General features: G+C 61.7%; 1 protein-coding gene and 1 long non-coding RNA gene across 9 annotated transcripts in view; both read left to right on the top strand.

Annotated features, from left to right (window-relative positions):
* Positions 1 to 16,723, top strand: part of VAV2 (vav guanine nucleotide exchange factor 2) — a 186,033-nt gene that overhangs the window by 15,307 nt on the left and 154,003 nt on the right. The gene's annotated exons all lie outside the window — the stretch shown is intronic.
* LOC139185890 (uncharacterized) lies at positions 14,353 to 16,172 on the top strand. Its single transcript, XR_011569517.1, has 2 exons — positions 14,353 to 14,571; positions 15,788 to 16,172. It is a non-coding gene; the product is annotated as an uncharacterized lncRNA (long non-coding RNA).

Genomic DNA, 16,723 nt, shown 5'->3' with positions numbered 1-16,723 from the left:
GGGGAGGTAATTTATTGCAGGATCGGGGGCTCGCCGGCCAGACCGCCCGCCTGCGGGCTCAGCTGGCACCTGAGGCCACTGTGACGTGCCGGGGGGGAGGGCTGGGGCCTCTGTGCCAGCCCCTGGGTCCCCGAGGACAGTGGGAACGTCCTCGGATGGGGCCCGGCCAGGGGCTGGCGGTGGGCCCCGGAGATGGAGGGAGGCGCTGGGCCTCGTGGGGATGTGTGGGTTCATCCGAGGCCAGGCCTGGGGGAGAGGCCTCCCAGAGCCTGCAGCCCGCGGGCGCCCAGGGGGCTTGTGAGCCCAGCGGGTCCTAGCTGCGCCCCCTCCTCCAGGGCAGGGAGGGTGGGCGCCCCGTGGTGGCCAGGAGCCGGGCTGGGCGTGCCCCATGGCGGACGTGGGCCTGGACGAGCGCCTCCGTCGCCCTGCCCCGCTCAGGCTCACTTGGCTGATCTGTAAAATGGGCTGCTACGTGGCTGTGTGAGATCCCGGGGTCTCTGGCCTCGGGCGGGCCCGCTGCCTGGCTCCCAGTGGGCGCTGGGTCACGAGCGGGTCCCACCCTCCACTTTGGAGGCTGCCCTCTCCAGGACGCACCAGGTACTGGTTTCTGTCTGAGCCACTGTCAGTCAAATGGCGGTCACGTCACTTGCAATGGGATTCTCCTGGCATGGCAGGGTCGGGGTGGGCTGCCTTTTTCTCGAGGGCCTGCCTTCCCGATAACTGTTGGAGCTCCCTGTTCCTTTAAAGTCTGCTGGAAGTCTCACCTCCCCCAGGAAGACCTCCTGGGTTTGACCACCTCTTCCTGCAATTGGCACGGGTCCTCTGGACTGTCTGGCTCTTAGGGAATGATTTATTAAGCCTGTGAGCAACTGGCCCTCAGGGTGAGGGAGAGATGGGTGAGACTATGTTTCCTTTGAGGGGTCCAGAGTCTGGGAGGAGCTCAGCGGAGGGCAAGGCCCACGGGAGGAGGGGTCATCCCTTGGGGAAGTGACAGGGCCTCGAAGCCACTGCCTTGAAGGAGGCAGGGTGTGGTCGGTGGGTGGGTGGCCTCATCCTGGGGGCCAGGGAGTCCCAGAAGGGGTGGGAGAGAACTCCATGTGCCTGGGTTTGGCTCCAGAAAGTTCTGCTGTGTCTGCAGCGCTGGGAGTGGATCGGAGGGCAGGCCTAGAGTCGGGGAGGGCGGGGTGGAGGCGGATGTGGTCACCCCCGCAGGAAAACTGACCGGGCCTGCACTGGCTGGGGGGGAGGGGCAGTGGGGTGCAGTGTGGGGGGAGGGAGGGAGACGAGGGCTTCAGGGCCCAGGAGGAGGGTGGGCCGGGCTGGCCATCCCTCAGACGTGGGACGCCGCAGAGGGTGCCCCGATGGGGGGCTTGGCTGGCGGGGGGCATAGGGTGGGGGCCCGTCCAGATCCGGCCTTTGGGGCTCACAGTGGCTTTGGCCGAGGGCCCAGGGAAGCCAGGCTCTCCCGGCCGCCGTCCGGGATCGGCCCTGAGCTGAGCTGGGGGATGCTTCAGCCCCACCCCCGCTGGGCTCTCTGTTTGGCTTTGAGCTTCCGGCTGCTTTTCCTGTTTCTGTGTGACGGACCACATCAGTGTCCAGGCTGGACCTGGGGTTGAGGGGGCGGTCATCCTGGCGTCCTGGCCTCCACATGCCAAACCCTGAATCCTCCCGCGGAGCCGGCCAGCGGGACAAACGCCTTTGGTTGGCGAGGGGCGTGACTCCAGACCGCTCCTCCTCACAACACCATTATCACCCCGCTACCAGCTTCGAAGCCCGCGCTCCACGCTGGAGGTTACAAGCGGGCGCTGACCTTCTCGCTCAGAAGCGTGGGGTGGGCGCGCCGGATCCCAGCTCTCTGGGGACAGACAGACCCCCAGCACCTGGTTCACCTCCAGGTAACACCAGGAGGGCCTTTGCAGAGACCCAGCGAAACTGCCTCAACATAGCTGTGTTATTTTTCAGTGGTTTTTGCCTGTGGAGAGAGTGGTTTTTCTTAAAAAAGGGCTTTGCCTCAGATGGCTTTCTTTGGGATGGCTTTATTGCTGTTGATCCTGTAAAGCTTTAATCAGGGAACAGCGGCGCAGTAGGCTCTGTGCAGGGGGACCTGGCAGCCTGGCTGAGTTTCCATGGGGGTGGGTGGATGTTTGCTGCGCGTGAGCCAGCGGTCTGGCTCTCATCCTCAAGGCCCGAGCTTGGGTGGGGGCTGACCCAGGGGTGAGCCTGGGGTATCAGGGTGGGACGCCTCCGACTGGCTCTACCTGGGAGTCAGAGAGCGAGGGGGATGTCCTCTCCTGGCCTCTGCTTCTAGGGGTACCAGGCTGTCTGGCATCTGGACAGGTGTGGCTTTATCCAGCCCCCCAGCCCCCAAGGAGGACCCCACAGGCAGGGACCTGGGAGCGTCTGCCCTCTGCAGACCTGGTGTGGGCCGTGCCAGAGGTGTTCATATGCACATGGATTGAGGCTGACTGGTCTGGTACCCGAGGTGGTTGTTCAGTTGCTCAGTCATGTCTGAGTCTTTGCGACCCCATGGACTGCAGCACGCCAGGCTTCCCTGTTCTTCACCATCTCCCAGAGCTGCTCAAACTCATGTCCAATGAGTCGGTGATGCCATCCAGCCATCTTGTCCTCTGTCGCCCCTTTCTCCTCCTGCCTTCAACCTTTCCCAGCATCAGGATCGTTTCAGAGACCTTCCACCTGATGCGAAGAGTTGGCTCTTCACATCGGGTGGGCCAAGGTATCAGAGCTTCAGCTTTAGCATCAGTCTTTCCAATAAGTATTCAGGGTTGATTTCCTTGACGGTTGACCGGTTTGATCTCCTTGCAGTCCAAGTCATGTATGGATGTGAGGGTTGGTACCCAGAGAAGCTCCCCGTGTTAATCACGGGGCTGGGCTGGGCCTGCCATCAGGAATCTGCTTGTCTTATTCCCACACCTGCTCCTGAGGTCTGTCCACACACCTTCTTCCATCCACTCCAAGGAGGGAGTGTTCTCACCTTCTCACTGTCCTGACATCGGTGGGGTCTGGGAGCCACATATTCATTGCGTGTCGGAGTTTCTCAGGCGGTGTTCCCAGCGAGACATGAAATCTGCCGTGTTTACATCTGACAGAGCCTTCGTGGCGTTTTACACCGTTTTCAGGGTTCCCTGGTGTATGGAAGCTGCTGATGCCCCAGGCCCCATGGCTGGACGCCCACCACCCTCCTTTGTAGAAAGCGTGCCGTTTGCCCCTGCTATGGGACAGCCCTTCTGAGAGCTCCGTATGCAAAGGCTCGGTCCAGCGGGCATTCTTGAGTCAGGGGTGCGTCTCTGAGGCCACGTCTGAGGCAAGGCCCCTCCCTTGAAGAGCCTGCCCTCACGAGGCAGGAGCTGTGTCCACCCAGGGTGCCCCGACCCTCCCCAGACACTGCCCTTGGCTCCAGCCAGTGGCGTCTCCTGGTCGTCCAGGTGTCTGGCGAGCCCGAGCTGCCGACTCTTCAGTGGGTTCATGGTCTGTGGATTCAGGGCTCTGGTTTCTGATCAGCGATGAAGCCTCAGGGAGGAAAGGCTCTTTGCACCGAGCTTCCGGGTGCAGGCCCTGACGGTGCTTGTCTTGAGGGAAGGGGCTCCCACTTGCCCGTGTCCCTCGGGGTTGTGCAGAGAGCGTCTGTCACGCGCTCTGGGAGGGGCTAGCCCTCTGGGTGCAGCCTGGCCATGCCCTCAAAGGTCTCGAAGGGTCGTTGCTCCAAGAAGTGGTAACTCACAGTGTATCTATGGGTGGGAATGATCAGTGGGCTTCCCGATAAAGAATCGCCTGCAATGGTGAGACCTGGCATCGATCCCTGGGTGGGGAAGAGCCCTTGGAGGAGGGCATTACCCCACTCCAGTGTTCTTGCCTGGAGAATCCCATGGACAGAGGCGCCTGGCAGGCTACAGTCCATGGGGTCACGAAGCATTGGACACGACTGAGCGACTAAGCACAGCACCCACAGCATGGTCGGTGCCCCCAACCCCCCCGAAAAGTAACCATCATTGAAACTGCACAGGGTAAACCTCGTTATTCAGTAAAGCAGGTGGAACTGAGATCTGGAGAAAGAAAAACTGAACCTCAGGAGAACAGGAAGGTGACCCAAGAGCCGGGAGACCTGACCGGGGAATCAGCCTCCAGGGTGACAGCAGGGAGCAGGGAGGACAACTTGAGCAGAAGACTGGAAGCTGAGACAAACTAAAGCCCCAAAGCAAACACGGATCTCGAGACTCGGTTCCAGGAGTTCATGGACGCGGCGGAGCCAGACGGCGCCTGGGGCCCCTCCACCGGGGTTCAGGTGCGCGTGGGCGGAGCCTGGCCAGGGGGCGTGGCTCCTGGCTGCGCTGGGCGACCCGGGCGGGATGGAGGGGCTGGGTGGGCGCCTCCGGGCGGCCTGACCTTCCTGTGAGGAGTCGCAGAGCGGGTTGGGGTGGGTGGGGGCTTCCTCTTTCCTCAGCCCTCTCTCTCTGCGCAGCGTTTCGGAGCCTCTGCTCGCAGATGCCCAGGAGGGTCAGAGAGGGGGTGGTGGGCGCAGCTGGGTTGGGGCCCTCCTGTGGTCTGCTCCCCGCCCCCCCTGCCCTCGCCCTCTGGCGCTGGGCTGGCTTGTGCTGTGGCCTCTTTGCCCCAACTCTGGCTTCCACGAGGCCTCCCCGGCTGCTCGAGGGCAATGGTGACCGAAGGCCATCAGGAGGGGCTGTCTCAGGACTGAGCCGTGAGGAGGTGGGGGTGCTAGGGCTCTGCACTAGTCAGGGTGGGGGCACTCTGGGGGTGCACCTTGCCCCCTCCAGGCTTGGGTGGCTGCAGTGACAGGCGGCCTCCGGGGCCTGGCGTCCACCCTTCCACACTCCTTCTCACCCGCCGGTTTATGCATGCTGATTCCGCCTGCTGTCTCTCCCTGGTCTGTCCCGGGCGGCTCAGGCGTGGTCTGACCTTGTTTCCTAAAGAGTGAGGTGCTGCTGGCCACGTGGTCCTCCACGCTGGCTGGGGCAGGGACTGGACACGGGAGACGTGGCCAGCCGCAGCTGTGCGTCCACGGGAGCCCGCGGTCGGCCAGCCGGCCCCCTTGGTGCCCTCCTGGCCAGTTTTCTCCCAGGCAGCCCAGCTCTGGGGCGGGAAGCGGGGTGGGTGGCTGTGGCAGACCCTCGAGCAGTGAAAGGAGCCTTGCTGTGCCTGCCTGAGCGTGGGGCAGGGGAAGGGGCCTGGGGCACAGCCCCGCTGAGCCCTGGCCAGGGCGGAGAGGGGATTCTAGTCCTTGCGTGGGGTTTGCACCTCCAGACACTGGCGTTCCCCGACCCTGGTTCTCTTCAGAGGAGCCTGGGCCACCTCTGGACGCCGGGCCACTCGGTGGAGAGCCAGACTCCCCATGAGAGGACTGCATTTTCCCTCCGCTGCCCTTGGCCCCTTGTCACAGGCTGACGCTCAGCCTCACTGGTGCGTTCCACTCTCCGGTCGTGGGCCCAGCGTGCCTGTGCTGAGAAGGATGGGCCACTGAGGCGTGACTGCTGCGGGGAGCAGGTAGGTTAGGGATGTCTGCCAGGCCGTGGGGCGTGCAGGGGGACACACTCTGCTGATCTGCCTTCCCTGGTGCAAGGGAAGGTATCCGGGGTACCCGGCCGTGTGACAGCCCCCTCCCGAGTGCCTGCCTCCTGCTTCTCCCTCTCCAGGTTCCTCCAAGGCCAGCCGGACTCCGCCCTCAGACCGCCTCCCCCCTCCACGTGCCCGGCTCCCCTCTCACCCTGTTAGTGCTGGCGCTGTTGGGGGGAGCTTTCATCCCCTGGGGTCACGTGGGAGCCTGTGTTCCCAAGAGAGCCATCGCTACCCTGCGATATCCCAGGATATGGGCCTCTCCTCTCTGAGTCTCTTCTCCCTGGGTCGGGCACTGCTTTGGTAAACAGAGGGTGTTGTGGAAGTCTCAGGGCCTGGGCGGGCAGAACGTCCCACATGAACCGTCTGCAGAGAGGAGAGAACCTCGCCCTCATTTCGGGCACCTCCCTTTTCTGTGTGGCTGGCATTAGCTGAGTCCCAGTGAAGAGGAAACGTGATGCCCTCAGCTCACTGCCGCCACCCACCCCCCCCCACCGGCAGATAGGTGCTGGATTTCCTGGCCAAGGGAGCCCTTGGCAGAGCTGCCCAATGGAGGCTGGGTTGGGGTGAAGCCTTGTGGCGCGATTCTCTGGTTGGAGGTCACTCGGGTTAGCACTCAGGGCGAGCCTGTGGGTCAGCGGCCCCTGGGCCCTTGTCCAGACTGGAGGGCACTTCGGGGGCGACAGGGGAGTAAGGCTGCAGTCTCTCGTGGTTTCAGATTTAAACTGTGAGATGCTGGAAGTTCCCGCAGATCTGCTCAGCTCTGGCCTGGGAGGGGTGGCCTCGACAGCACCCAGCACCCCCCCCCTTGCCCCACGATGCAGGCGCTATGACCCTAGAGCCAGAGCTGTAACAAAGTGCTGGACGGATGGCAGACCTCTCTGGGGCGGGGCTGCCAACCGGGTTTAATCCTCTGATTCTTCCCAGCAACCGCGGAGCAGAGAGGGCAACAGCCTGGCGACCAGACCAGGGCAAAGGAGGCGCCTCCCATGAGGGCCTCGAGGTGGCCGCCCTGCCCTGAGCGCTCCCGGGCCTTCCTGTGCCCAGGCACCCCTAATGGAGCCCCCCAGACTGGGAGCTTACACAACCGAGTTTTTTCTCTCCGGAGGGAGGTCAGAAATTGAGGTGTGGGCAGGACAGGGCTCCCTCTGGAGGCTCCAGGGGAGGGTCCCTCCCGCCTCTCCCAGCTTCTGGTGGCCCAGCTGCCCCCGGCTCGCCTCTGCCTCCGTCTTCATGTGGCTTCTCTCCTGCATGTGTCTGCTTTGGTTTTGCTTTTTGGTCGCTTCACCTGTCCGGCTCTTTTGTGACCCCAGGGACGGTAGCCCTCCAGGCTCCTCTGTCCGTGGGATTCTCCAGGCAGGAACACTGGTGTGGGGTGCCATTTCCTCCTCCAGGGGATCTTCCCGACCCAGGGATCAAACCCACTTTCCTCTCTCTGAAGACGACACTGCTCACTGGGTGAGGGGTCCACTCTGAGCCAGGGTGATTCTGTCTCGACGTCTTTACCTGATTCCAAATACGGTCACGTTCTGAGGGTCTGGGGTGAGGACGTGGCCGGCTCTGCTGTTCTGGGGCAGGGAGCACACTTTGGGCCCCTGCTTTGCTCTCTGCTTCCTCTTTCTCCTGTCCAGGCGTTGGCTGGTATCTGGGCTCCTGGTGGATTGGAGTGTAGGGTTTGGGCCTTGCTGAACGACTGGCTTGGGACTGTGGGCAAGGTGCATGTTGAGGTGTGGGTGCCCCCAGGAGGGCAGGGGGCTGGCTGGCGGGGCCACGTGCAGGTTGGCCAGGCGGAGATGGGTCGGCAGGAGGTCGAGGGGGTGGACGTGGGGCTCGTGGGCTGGTGGGGCCCCTGTGGTCTGCAGCTGGTCGCTGCGCTCAGTTCTCACCCCCTGAGCCGCTTGGCTGACTTCTCACTTCCCTAGGTTGCCCCCGCCCCCTCCTCCCAGAAATAGCACTGGAGTGGGTGGGGGTGGGGCGGGTCGGCAGGTGGGCGGGCAGCTTGCTGACCGGACCCAGGAGCTTTGGTTTCATGTCTGACTAAGGGGCTCTCGTCCATGGTGGGTGGGGAAAGGCGTTCACTTCCCTGCTTGGGGCACCTGTGCCTGCACCTTTCCCACAGAGGTGGGCCTGACTGGCGTTTGAATGATGGACGAACAGGTGGATAGACAGACGGATGGGTGGATGGGTGGGTGGATAGGTGGATGGATAGACAGACGGATGGGTGGTTGGATGGACAGACAGATGGGTGGATGGATGGACAGACAGATGGGTGGATGGATGGGCAGACAGATGGGTGGATGGATGGACAGACAGATAGGTGGATGGGTGGACAGACGGATGGATGGATGGATGGAAAGACAGATGGGTGGATGGGTGGGTGGACAGATAGACGGGTGGTTGGATGGACAGACAGATGGGTGGATGGGTGGGTGGACAGACAGATGGATGGGTGGTTGGATGGACAGACAGACAGACGGATGGATGGGTGGATGGATGGACAGATGGATGGTGGTTGGATGGACAGACAGATGGGTGGATGGGTGGACAGACGGATGGATGGATGGACATATAGATGGGTGGATGGGTGGGTGGACAGATGTATGGATGGGTGGTTGGATGGACAGACAGACAGATGGGTGGATGGGTGGATAGGTGGATGGATAGACAGATAGATGGATGGGTGGTTGGATGGACAGACAGATGGGTGGATGGGTGGACAGACGGATGGATGAATGGACAGATGGATGGATGGGTGGATGGGTGGACAGACGGATGGATGGAGGGATGGACAGACTGATGGATGGATGGATGGATGGACAGACAGATGGATGGATGGGTGGGTGGACAGACAGATGGATGGGTGGTTGGATGGACAGACAGATGGATGGATGGGTGGATGGATGGATGCACAGACAGACGGATGGGTGGGTGGACGGATGACTGAAGGTGGGTGACGGATGCCCAGGGCTTTCTGAGGTCCTCCTTGGCACCACCATTTCCGCTTGGTGGAGCCCGTCTGGACTGAGGCCGTGGGCTATGACAGTCCTGCACGGTGGCCTCCCCGCCTTGGGCCTCTACTGGAGGTAGAGCCTTTGGTCCCAAGAGAGAATCTCTTTGGAGGAACAGAGCCATTTGCTGCCCTGCAGATATAATAGTGAAACTCTGGAAACACCCGGACTGCCCCTGGGAGAGGGGTGGACAGTCATGGGACATGGAAGAGCGGCCAGCCTGGGGGATACTGCAAGCCCCCAGCACCTGAGCTGGCCACTCATGCTGTGAGCGAGCAGGTGTCAGGGCTCGGAGTTGCCAGTTATTCCCAGCAGGCTTTTTTTTTTAAAAGCAGAAGTCAAGGAGCTGGGCAGAAAAAGGCCCTGAGTGGTTAGTGGTACTTTAGGCTTGAGAGTTGGACATCCTATAGGATTTTGCTTTATTTCAATCCCCAAATCGACCAGAATGGTGCCCCCAGACATCTGTTAAAACTGCACAGGACCTGCTGGCAGCTGGCGAGGGGGCAGACCCCTCAGTACCAGTCTGGGCCTCAGTTTCCCCACCTGGCCAAGTCGGGATGGTTATTCCCGCCCGGGAGCACCTCAAGTGGCGAAGGTTTCAGAGAAGGGAAAGGCCAGGGGGACTGGCTGCAGCTTGAGCCCCAGTGGACTCCAGGCCCAGGGCACCTGGGCGGGGGAGCCGAGTGTCCTCCCACACATCCTGGGCAGGTGGCGCCCTGCAGGCTGTCAGCTTCTCTGCCTGCAAACAGCCCGGGCCTCCCTGGACAGGCTGTGTCCTCAGGCCCGGGTGCCGCCTCCCTCCCCCGCTTGGTTCCCACCCGGGTAGGGGCGGGGGTGAGTCTGCAGCTGCGAACATTCCTGACCCCTGTTCGGGGGAGAGAGCCCAGCTGCTGGCCTGGCAAACAATGGAGGCCCCCCCGCCCCCACTCCAGTGCCCTGGGCCTGGCGCTGGTGTGGCTGGAATTTCCAGAAAGTGCAGTCTCTGAGTTGACATCCGGGCTCTCTGGCTGTCAGAAGGTGTTGTCCTGAGTAGCTTGCCACACCTGTTCCCGGGCTGTGTGTTCAGTCCGTTCACGGGATCCACTGCTCCAGGCTTCACCCAAAGTGGAGGAATCTTCATAAGGTGTCTTGAAAGTAACGCCTACTGCTTGGAAAAACAGAAACACCTTAGAAAAACACAGCTCCCTGGACCCCTGCCCCCCATAGGCCTGTGTCTCTGTTGCTTTGAGGCCCTCAGACCCGCTGTGTCCGTCCATCTGGATGCTTAGTCAGTCGTGTCTGACTCTGTGCAACTCCATGGACTGTAGCCCTCCAGGCTCCTCTGTCCATGGGATTCTCCAGGCCAGATTACTGGAGTGGGTTGCCGTTTCCTTCTGCAGGGGTTCTTCCCTACCCAGGGATCAAACCCAGGTCTTCTGCATTGCAGGCAGATTCTTTACCATCTGAGCCACCATCACTGAGGCTATTTTTGCTTTTCCTCCCAGGAGAGCCAGAGACCCTCCTATGAGGCCAGGAGTTTGGGGTGGAGGGCATGGCGTGGCGGGTGGGGGCCGGGAAATGCTGAGGGGCTGGTGGGTGGCCCAGGGGGAATCTCCTGGTCTTGGTGGGGGCCCCACCAAGGGGAGACCTTGGACATCATCCAGGTTCTGAAGTTTTCAAAGTAGGTTTTTGTTGTTCCAGCCGTGGTAAGATACACACAGCTGCGTCTGCCATCTTGGCCATCTTTTAGTACGCTCACACCGTCCACCCCGAAGCTCTCTTTATCTTCTGAAACCGAAACTCGACCCCTCATCAGCTTCCTGTTCCCTCCCCCACCTCCAGAACCACAGCCGCCACCGCGCCTTGTGACCCGGACGACTCTAGGGACCCCGTCCGTACACGCGGGACCCTACGGCGTTGGTCTTTGATGACTGGCTTGCTTCCCTGGGCGTGACGCCCTCCAGGTTCAGCCTGTGTCGTCAGACGTAATATCCCGTTGTAAGGATACACCGTGTGTTTATTGATTTGTCTTTGTTTTCTCTTTCTATGTATATATACATACCCCAGAGAGAGAGAGAGAGAGAGAGAGAGAGAGATGGGGACCATTTTTAAACTCTTTGCTGAATTTGTTACAGTACTGCTTTTGTTTTGGTTTTTGGCTCTGAGGCATATGGAATCTTACCTCCCCGACTGGGGATCGAACCCTCGGCTCCTGCCTTGGAAGCTGAAGTGTTAACCACGGGACCGCCAGGGAAGTCCCCGTCCATTTATCTGTGGATGGGTGGGTGGTCTCCATGACTTCTGGCTGCTGTGAACACCACGGCTGTGAACACGGGCATGCCGGCAGCTCTGAGAGACCCTCCTTTCAGCTCGTCTGCGTGTGCAGAGCAGAGTCCCTGTCTCGTGTGGTAACTTTATTTTCTCTTGTCTGCGGCCTGCTCTGCTGTCCCAGTGCCGGGAGCCTTCCCGCCAGCAGCACCCAAGGTCCAGGCTATCCGCGTCCTCACCAACACGTCATTTCCCGTTTGGTGATGGTTTTGCCCTAAGGGGTGTGAGCTGGTACCTCGTTCACACCAGTGCTGATGTGCTGTTTGAAGGGCGTCCCCTGTGCTGGGGAGGCCCGAGGCCTGGAGAGAAGGGGGCACCTGGCCCAGGTGTGGGGGGCTGGGGCCTTACCTGGGCTTCTCCATGGGGGGCAGAGCTCCCCGTCGGCCCCTGGCACCTGGGCTGTGTGTGACGCATGCTTCTTTGGGGGCATGAGGGGTGAACTTTGGAGCGAGTGAAGGGTTGTGTGGGGGCTCCTCACAGGCTGGAGAAGCAGGGCCTCGGCATCTCTCCCCGTGGGTCCCGGAGGCCGCCTCTCCCTTGCAGACGGAGCCTGGGAGGCATCCAGCCTCTGCACTCCGGGTCTGGCCGTTTCGCCTCCTGTGGGGTCTGCTGGGGCAGCTGGAAGGGGAGGTGCCTTCTTTCTCTGACAAGCGTTTATGGCTCACAGACGGCAGTGTAATGAAAATAAAGTCCCATTCAAAACAGGAAAAATGTGTGTACATCTTATCCTCCACCTGCCTGGGCTTCAGACACATTTCTCTCGGTGCGTGTCCACCTGCAGACGTTGATGTGCCTGGCTTCGTTAATTGCCACACAGACACACCGCCCACCGGAAGCCCCTCCCACATAAGCGGCAGCCCCTCCCACATAAGCGCCCGCCCCATGGGCCCAGGGCAGCGCTGCCCGCAAGGCCGGTGTGGGGGGAGGAGAGCTGGGGGGCCGGGAAGCCCCCAGCTGGAGGGGGAACAGTCCCGGTCCCCTCAAAGCCTTCTCAGGGGCCAGGAAGCCCCCAGCTTCATGGGGAACAGTCCCCGTCCCCCCGAAGCCTTCTCAGGGTCTGGGAAGCCCCCAGCTGGGTGGAGATCAGTCCCCGTCCCCCCAAAGTCTTCCCAGGGGCCCGGAAGTCCCCATCTGGAGGAGGAACAGTCCCCGTCCCCCTGAAGCCTTCCCAGGGGCCCGGAAGCCCCCAGCTGGAGGGGGAACAGTCCCCGTCCCCCCCAAGCCTTCCCAGGGGCCCGGAAGCCCCCAGCTGGAGGGGGAACAGTCCCCGTCCCCCTGAAGCCTTCCCAGGAATTGTGTGTGTATTGCTCAGGTGTTGCTGAGCACCCACTATGGGCTGCTCCTGCCCTGGACATTTGGGGCCCTTTCCAGCCTCTTGGGGAGGAATGCTTCTGGGAACTTCCTGTAGCGTCTGTGGACAGCAGGGCAGCAGGAGGGCGGTGCCTGGACGCTGCTCCCCCGGGCCGTGCCGGCCGGCCTGCACTGACCCCCCAGCCCCGCACGGCGGCAGAACTAACTCAGCGGGCTCACCCGTGTGGGTGGGCACAGGCCCCCAGCAGGTGGCCTGTGAACAGACAGACTGACATGCTGCTTCCCGGAGCCAGGGGACGATAGCTGGGCGTGACGTTTATCTCCTCTTCTCACCGTGGCGTGCGCTGACCGCGAGCGAGGGCCCCGAGCTTGTGGGGTGCTGTCCCGAGGGCGGCCCCCGCGGTGTTTGTGGCCCTTCTGAGGAGGGTGTGTGGCCCTGGTGCTCGTGGGGTGCCTTCCAAGCGCTGCACATGATGTCCTGGTTTTCCACACGTGGAGGCCACTTACCCCTCAGGTAGTGGGTGGGGTTTGAGGGGGTCTCCGCTGCCTCCGGCTGCTGCCTCCAACCCCTGGGTGAGCAGGCAGGTGGCTCTCACAGAGCGGGCTTCTTCGCTGGGCGTGGGGGACCACAGACCTGTTTTGGGGTGCTCGAGCTGGCCACCTTCCCAAAGAGACTTGGAGGCAGCCATTGGACAGTCACGTCTGGAGGCCCGAGACGCGATCAGCCTAGAGCTGGGGTCGTACGGGGTGGGGGGAGTTCCTATGCACGGTGTGGTGGGGGTGGGGTTAGAGGTTTGAACCCAGATCTCTCTGCCTGAAAGCGGGCTGGGTCTGCCAGGTCCAGAGTCCAGGGACTCTCAGCCGGGTGGGGCCGTCCGGGACCGGTGAGGAGCGTGAATGTTCAGGACCTGGGAAGACAGATGGGAGAAAGCGGAGCTTTTGCCTCTGTTTCCCATCGAAGCCTGCTTCACTCGTCCGTCCGTCCGTCTGTCCATCCCACAGAGCTCAGCTGAAGGCCTGCGGGAGTGGCGCCACCCGTGGTGTTGAGGTCACAGGGGCGTAAGGGCGCCTGCCACCCCTGTGCCTCGGTAGCAGCAGTTCCTTCTCTCCTGGTTCTGGAGGCCAGACGTCTAAAGTCACGAGTGGTGGGGCCTTGCTGCCGGCCCCGCCCCCGGCAAACCCCTTGCTCCAGAGGCTCTTGAGCTCCCGGAGGCCCAGGTGTCACCGGTTGTGGCCGCCTCAGTCCTGACTCTGCTCCATCCTGCCTTGGTCTCTCTCAGCTCCCTGGATCGCTCCTCTCTCTGCCTCTTACAAGCACACAAGTCGTTGGATGTAGGGCCCCCCTGGTCCAGGATGGTCTCAGGAGCCTTACTTACATCTATGAAGACCCTTTTTCAAATAAGGTCACTTCTCAGGCTCTGGGGATCAGGGCATGGGCATGTTTTCTGGAGACCACCTTTCAAGTGTTACTTGCTCAGTCGTGCCCGACTCTTTGCAACCCCATGGACTGCAGCCCACCAGGCTCCTCTGTCTATGGGATTTCAAGTGCTGCACTTGGCAAACAGATTCCTCAAGCTTCAGCCTCCTTCTCTGTAAGAAGAGAAGTTAGTTAGTATCCGCAGAGCTGACCTGCCTCTGGAGTCCTGCTCGGGAAGAGGAGCTTGGAGGCGCACGGGGAGGGGTGCTCTGATGCTGACCCTGAGACCACTTTCAGGAAGGAAGACGAGACGGAGGAGTTGAAGTGGCAGAGACAAGGGACGATTTCGCAGAGCTGGTGGGCCAGCGCTGAGGGTCTGACGTGGGGCCGCAGGAGGGAGAGGAGGGGCGTCGGGTGCTGGGCTGGGGGGCACCGCCTCAGACAGCCGTCCAGCTAATCTCTCTGAGCCACACCCGCCTGTGCGGTGGGAGGGTGGGATTGAGCCTTTGGGCGTGCAGAAGCCGGCTCAGCGAAGAAGATGGTCGTGGAGGAACACGAGAAAAGCAATTTCCTGCCGGCTTTGTAGAAAAACCTTTGGTTTGACCCTGACCTTGAAGTCTTGATAAGGCGGACTAATTTTTATCCCTCCGGCTCAAACAGGCCATTAGCTGGAGAGGCGGATCTTTTGAGGACTGCTGGGAACAATTTCCAGCCAGGTATCAGGCGGAAATCATAGATGGCTTCCTTGGGCAGCTGTGGGCTCAGAGGAGTTCCTGCTGCTCTCTGGTCTGTGATCCCTGAGCTCAGGGCAGGGCGGGAGTGCAGTGGGTGTCTATTAAGAGTCCGCTGACCGTGGGCAGAGTTAAGGATGAGCTCCCCCACTACCCCGCTTTGCTCTGTTCAGCCTTCTGAACCATCGCTTTCCCAGGGCTGTTTTTCTTGGTGAGTCTCCCCTCCTGTGTTGATGGGGAAGAACTCTGGGATCAGAATGAGGTGGGGGGGGGGTCACTTCGCAGCTGCCACCAGCTTGGCACAGCCCCTCCTGCTGGAGCCTGACCTCCAGCCTTTCAGAACCTGCTTCCCATGGCTCAGCCGAGCACCTCTGCATTCTCACTGGGAAACCCCCTCCCCATTTCACGATGCCGACTGTCTAGGGTGTGGTGAGCGGGTGGCCCCACACCCCTGTGGCCCACAGTGGAAGGCTGACTGCGTGGAGTGAGTGAGCAGCTGAGCACAGAAGGGCCCAGAGCCCCAGAGGGACCTGCGTGCCCAGCTCTGCCTTCTGGGCCGTAGCAGCAGGGAGTGGCTGAGTGAGAGGCTGAGGCCCACGCCCAGTGCTCCCGGAAGTGGCCAGAGGGCCCTGGAAACCAGTCAGGGCATCCCTGTGGGACAAGGGGCTGGAGTCTGGGGTTTAGGAAGCTTGCTGAGGCCGGACTTGAGGTCTGCCTTAGAGAGACCCCCTCTTTCAGCACCAAGGAGGCCAGGTTTGGAATCACGTCTCGGTGGTCGTGGTGGGAAGACGGCGTCCCGGGGGGAGAGGAGGCGCAGGTGCACTGGGGAGGCCTTCCTCCCAGAGAGCAGGGGTCAGGCGGAGAGGCACTGCCCACGGAGATCAGTGCAGCTCGGCCCCTGACGGCTTGGGAAGCCAGGGATGTGGGACTGGACAGCCTGGTTCCAATCCCGGATCCTTTGAGCCTGGTTCCCCATCTGTCGGGTGGGTGACGTGGTCCCTCCCTGCTCGAGGTGGTGTTGGGCATAGCAAGCTATGGACTCGACTCAGCTGGAACCCAGAGGCCCGAGGACGGTACTGGAGGCTGCAGGGGTCAGTGCTCACAGCCAACCCCACGTTCCACCTGCCTGTGTGTTTTGGGAGAGATGCTTCTGGAAGGCAGGGTTGCCACCCACGCAGCTGGAGCCGTCTGTGGGGGCCCCGGGCTTCCCTGGTGGCTCAGACCATAAAGAATCCGCCTGCAGTGCAGGAGACCTGCGTTTGATCCCTGGGTCGGGAAGAGCCCTTGGAGGAGGGCATGGCGACCCACTCCAGTATTCTTGCCTGGAGAATTCCATGGACAGAGGAGCCTCGAGGGCTACCGTCCATGGGGTTGGAAAGAGTCGGACACAACTGAGTGACTAACACTTTCACTTTTTGCTTTTTCAGACCCTCTAAAGCCATCGCGGAGTCCTAGCTGCCTGGGGGAAAGCTGGGCCTTTTCCGAGCTGTCAGTCAATGGCCGGCAAACATCCATCCATCCATCCAACCATCCATCCATCTACCCATCCACCCACCCACCCACCAGATCTGAACCCCAGCCTGGGGTCCTTGCCCAGGGTGTTTGGGACCGAGGGTGAGGGGAGGGTCTCAGCCCCTGCCCCCACAGAGCATCTGGCTGGCTTGTCACCTGCAGGCCCCCTGGTGATTTACCCCAAGGGCCCCAAATTTGAAAGAGTCATGCCAGCGAGCCGCACCTATTGAATAGTAATGAAGTAATTTAAAATGGTTTTTTGGAGTGAGCGTGGCATAAATAAAACAGGAAATTAATTCATTTTCCCATATTTTATTGATCAAAGACCTCGTCGTCAGCAGCCCGTCGGGGGGTCTGGTGGGCAGGCCCAGCGGCCTGGCCCCGGCGGGCAGTGAGGCTCCGGTGGCTGAAAGCGACCGGTCGTCGTGAAGCGCAGCTCCAGGGCCACTTGTTGAGTAGGTCACAGGACTCAGGGCCGTGTGGCGGCCAGGAGCGTGAGCTTCAGATGTGGAGGCCCCGCCGCACAGAAAGGTGCGGCCCAGCATGCAGAGCGTGTGTTCTCGCGAGAGCCGGGGAGCTGGCGCGCCGGGTCCGTCTCCGGCTCTGGTGTCCAGCGGGCAGCGAGGAGGGGTGGCTTTCACCTCCCCGTCGTCCCGGTGGTTTGGCTGTGAGCACGCAGCCTCAGTGGCATCGTCGCCTGGAGGCCTTGGCCGGCCTGCCGTCTGCTTCCCCCAGGCAGGCGTCGACTCGGAGTGAGGCTGCTAACGAGAGCCGGCGGGGGTGCCGGTGAAGGCCAGGGCCGCCCGGGATGTGGCCACTCGGCAGCTCTGTATGGCTGACCAGGAGGGATT

The sequence above is a fragment of the Bos indicus genome, chromosome 11, assembly GCF_029378745.1.
Source record: "Bos indicus isolate NIAB-ARS_2022 breed Sahiwal x Tharparkar chromosome 11, NIAB-ARS_B.indTharparkar_mat_pri_1.0, whole genome shotgun sequence".
Classification (NCBI taxonomy): Eukaryota; Metazoa; Chordata; class Mammalia; order Artiodactyla; family Bovidae; genus Bos; species Bos indicus.
Note: the sequence above shows the minus strand (reverse complement) of the source record. Positions and strands in the feature narration are given on the sequence as shown.